Source organism: Poecilia reticulata, linkage group LG22 (assembly GCF_000633615.1).
Source record: "Poecilia reticulata strain Guanapo linkage group LG22, Guppy_female_1.0+MT, whole genome shotgun sequence".
Taxonomy (NCBI): domain Eukaryota; kingdom Metazoa; phylum Chordata; class Actinopteri; order Cyprinodontiformes; family Poeciliidae; genus Poecilia; species Poecilia reticulata.
Genome location: NC_024352.1, coordinates 11,634,743 through 11,639,318, shown reverse-complemented (window position 1 = coordinate 11,639,318; position 4,576 = coordinate 11,634,743). Strand labels below are relative to the sequence as shown.

The 4,576-nt window shown below is 39.4% G+C and overlaps 1 protein-coding gene across 5 annotated transcripts in view; it reads right to left on the bottom strand.

Moving 5' to 3' along the window:
* The window catches only part of LOC103458541 (inverted formin 2), a 20,763-nt gene extending 17,352 nt beyond the window's left edge, over positions 1-3,411 (bottom strand). For 3 of the 5 annotated variants that reach the window (XM_017302585.1, XM_017302586.1, XM_008399438.2), the window contains exon 1: positions 3,177-3,406. The gene's annotated coding sequence lies outside the window, so the exon portion shown is untranslated. Of the gene's footprint in view, positions 1-3,176 lie in introns of all 5 variants that reach the window. The other 2 variants (XM_008399439.2, XM_017302587.1) reach the window with 2 other exon arrangements.
* Between the last annotated feature and the right edge of the window lie 1,165 nt (positions 3,412-4,576).

Genomic DNA, 4,576 nt, shown 5'->3' with positions numbered 1-4,576 from the left:
CACACACACACACACACACACACACGCACACACACACACACAAAAAGGATGGAATGCTCCCTGCACTGTTCAGGCTAAAAGCAGTTATGCTCTGTGATCTTGTTTCTTCTTTCACTTTCAGTTCATCACGCTTTCCTAGTGATTAGGAGCTGAGGAGCAAAAGTCCCAAGTTGACGCCTGAAATTTAGGGGAATTTTAACAGTTAGGAGAGTTGTGCTAAATGGATTCTGGTTCTGTTATGACTAAGACACGTCAGGCAGGCTGGAGTGTGAACTTTGAGCAGAACTTCCAAGGTTGGCTTGAGAACTTTTGTGATGGAAAATTTTATAATGTGCTCCTCACCCCTCTTGTGCTTTAGATTGTGTCTGCATGATCTTATCAGGAGATTGGTCAAGCTGCATCTAGGTGTAACTTCCCCAACCCAGAACTGAGGCTGCCTTTTATGAATCAAGCAACTTCCTTTCATTAACAGTAGACAAATGGCAACACCATCCATGTTGGGCTCCCCTGGAATCCTTGGTGCAAAACAATCTAAGATTCACACCTATAATCCAATCAAGCCTTTCTTCTCTTTGCTGGGAAATACCCAGAGACGGCGACAACCTGCTGCTATATGACCGGCTGACCAGAACCTATAAAAAGAAGCCAGAATTCACTTAGTCAGAGCAGACTTGACAGATTCCTTTGACTCTGTACTTTTGTTCTCACCTTGCAAGGTTTTAATACATTTCTCATTTTCTTCTCATCCAGACTCTTGTCAAAGTAATTTTTTCCCCCCCACAACACTTTTCAAAGGGAAGGAAAGGACTTTCCCGGGACAGGAAACTTGGCACGTGAGAAACATGTCAGCCTAACAGTAGAAGTTCCCTTTTTGTACGACGTGCCTTTTCTTCACAAGGATTCAGATGTGTAAGTGACGGTCAATGAATGTGAGGATCATTAAGACTTCATTTATTTCAGTAATTTAATTCAAAAAAAAAAAAAAAACTAACTAACTTTGTGTTATGTTGTTTGCATAAGTCAACATCAGTTAATTTACGTACTTACAGGTCATAGCTTGTAAAAACTCAAAATTCTGTTTCTAAGAAAAGACAAAAAAAGAGAAACAAATTGATTTTTAAAAGCAGAAATGTGGATCAATGTAGGTCAATATATTAAAGACTGATGTGTTAAGGAGGCGGAGGTTGCTTTAATGGCAGCCTTCAGCTTGTCTGCGTTGTTGAGTCTGGTGTCTCTAATCTCTAATCTTCCTCTTGGCAACGCTACATATTTTCTCTGAGGGGTTTAGGTCAGATGTTGTCTTTCTTGGCTGCCGGCATTTTGGTCACTTCAGTTGACTGTATTCAGTAAAATAAAGTCCTTGGTTACCCTTGTAGTATGGTGGTTGTTATTTGAATTTTGTCTTTAGTCCCTTATACCCCTCTCCTTAGCAGTGGTTATAGTTGAGGTAAAAGATTTCTGGTGTCTCTTATTCAGAAGTGGCTTAAAACAAGAAAGGTGATAGTTGTAGCACATGTTCGGCATACATCTGCGAGCAGTTGCTCTTAACGCAGCCAAAGTCCACACCGAAAGGTTAAATTAACTTTGCTTCACAAGGAGATCAAGGTAGTTGCCTGTGCAACGTTTTCCTTCCACTTAACTTTCTATTAATATAAATGGACACCACATTCTAACAAAACCCAGCTTCTTTGGCAATAAACTTTTATGGCCTTGCGTAAGGTGGCAGTGACCATCTGTTGGACAAATGTCAACTCATCGGCAGGTTACCCCTTTCACTTGTGCCCTTTTTTTGTTTTACCATGTGTTATCCTTCCACTCAACTTTCACTTAATACTTGGATATCTCATTAGCAATTTTCTTTTGTGGCTTAGCCTCCCTGTGAAGGGTGTTGATGCGAGATAATCTTCTTCAACATCACTGTCTAAGTCATTACATAAGATGTTAAACCGGTTTATAATATTTACATTTTCTGAGAAACTAAATTGTGGATTTTACACATCTAAAGAAACCAAAATAGACACTTGTAATATATCACTCTGTATACAATGAATCTGTTTGAACTGAACTACTGAACAAACGTCCATTTTGATGATATTCTAATTTACTGTAATGCACCAAACTGTCAGCAATCAAACCGTGCATTTGCATTTTCTCTTCAGGTAGATATTGGCACCTTTAATTCGTCGACCTTGTCTGCCAGAGCTCCCACGTGTACTGCTAATAGCAGGCTGATTCACTGCACACAAGACATGCCTCCTCACAGATCCTCTGCTTCCAGCGCCCACACAGCAGCCCACTGCCACTGTGGCGGCATCAACACTTGTGAATGTGCAGAAACATCTCCACGGCTTTATTTCCTCTAAAGCATATGCTGATGGATTTTTTTTTTCTTTTTTACACTTGCATGTTATTTCTTCCTCGTTTGTCTGCTAAAGTAATTCAAGAAAGTCAAAGATTTAAATTGAACTAAATAAGAGGGGGTGTTTGCAGTATTTTCACCGAGCCATTTTTTGACATCTGCATGGACACGTAAGACTGAGGAAGGAAGATTTGACATCAAAACTGCCCTTTAAACTTCTATGGAGTCCTTGGAGTGAATGAAAACAATTAGTGGAGCTCAAAAAAATGCCAGAGAAAACATCTGGGGCTTCTCCAAGTCATCTCCTCCCTTCTGTGTTTTTAAAAGGGAGTGACCAGTTTTAGTCTGCAGGCACATATTCTGTGTTAAAATAAAACATCATGCGGTGTTTTAGTTTCTTTTTTCTCCACAAATTTTCCCTTTTCAGACTGCATATTTTAGCAACTGATGGGACATCCAAAACCATGTGTTACTACACACCTGATTCAGAAACAACCCTTATAACAACATTCCTCTGCGTGGATTCTTGTTTATTTGATCACCACGTCCTTCCTCCCTTCCTCCTGCCCATAGGTAAATATAGCTACAGTTTGGTGGCTTATTACCTCCAAGATGGATCGACAGGACTGTTGCATCCTGTCACAGACTCAGTCTGCATTCAGCGCTGGCACACTGTTAGAATTAGCACGTCTTTGTTGTCAGTTTGCGACATTTCCACATGACACGAGACATAACATGACATGTCCGTAAACGAGAAAGATTAGAAGAATTAAATGTTATCACATTGCAGATCACATTTTGAATGCAATGCCCATACCTGGTTTTATTCCATGAATACTCTCTCAGTTTGGAAAAAAAAAAATCGCTTCTTCCTTAGACTTTTACATGGCGGCGCGCGTTGCAGGCGTTTTTCTTCCTCTTCCAGACAATAGACGAGATGATGACCCCTGATGGTTTGGGCTCTGCTTGGCAGGACAGAACCCTTCCCGTGGAATGCGGACCGCAGCCTGCCGCTCTCCAGTCACCACGGCCCCTTTACTCACTTGTAAAGGAGTCAACGTGGCAGCGATACCGAGCTGCAACATCCTGTTAGACTTTCAGAATAATTTGGTTTGAGTCAAGCTAGAACGATATGAAAAAAGTAGGCAATTCCGGGATTATTTCAATGGATCAGAACATACTTACAATTAGGATATTGCACAGAAACAACTAATTGAATAAATAAATAAACAAATAAATAAATAAATAAATAAATAAATAAATAAATAAATAAATAAATAAATAAATAAATAAATAAATAAATGTTACATTTAGATCACGACTGTCCAGTTATTAATACTCTCTAAAAGGAGAATATGCCACCATACAATTCGAGCATAATAATGGAAAGTTAAGTGAAAGGAAAAGGTGCGGTAGAAAAATCATACTGACCAATCCTGGTGTTAAACCCCCCATGAGCCAGAGATAGTGTCAGAAGCATCTCGTCTGGGCAAAGCTAAAAAGGACTGTGCTTTAGGTCAGAGTTACAAACTCCGCTTTCTAGATAAAGTAAATTTATTTCATTTGGAAACAAAGGTTCTAGAGTCTGAAACAAGAGTGGAGAGATGACGAATATAAATTACATAGAGTCCAGGTTCTCAGACCTGGATGATTTGTAGAGGCATGTCATCTGCTGTATCCATTCTGCTTTCTCAAGGTCATAGTCAGCTCAGCCATCTACTAAGGAATATTATCACTTTATTAATTCTTGTCACATGTGCTCAGAGTCTATTCAGTCTGTTCTCACTTCACTGTGACTCTTCAATTCGAATGCCTTGAACCTATAGGAGAGTACTACATTCTCCATTCCCTCCTTACATCGTGGGAACTTTGTAAATACACAAGAGTAGCTTGAGCTGGCGGAATGAAAATCTTCTCAGCTGAAATGTTTGAGAAATGCTACTTTCTTTAACTTACTGTAACAGATGCTTTTTGTAATTTCCTAAGGTTGACAGTCTGCTGTCTCTCTATTCAGTTAGTGATAAAATATCTCACTGAGAAATAGGACACTCCTTCAAGAGAAAAAAAAAAGAATAATTACTTCCCATTGAGTCCTTTCCTTGGTGTCAAATTATCTGACTCAATGGTTGTTCAGAATTAAACAACAAAACAATCTGAAAAATTTGTTCAACCTCACATACATGGGTTTGGACTTTGGGAGGAAGTTTGGAAGAGTAC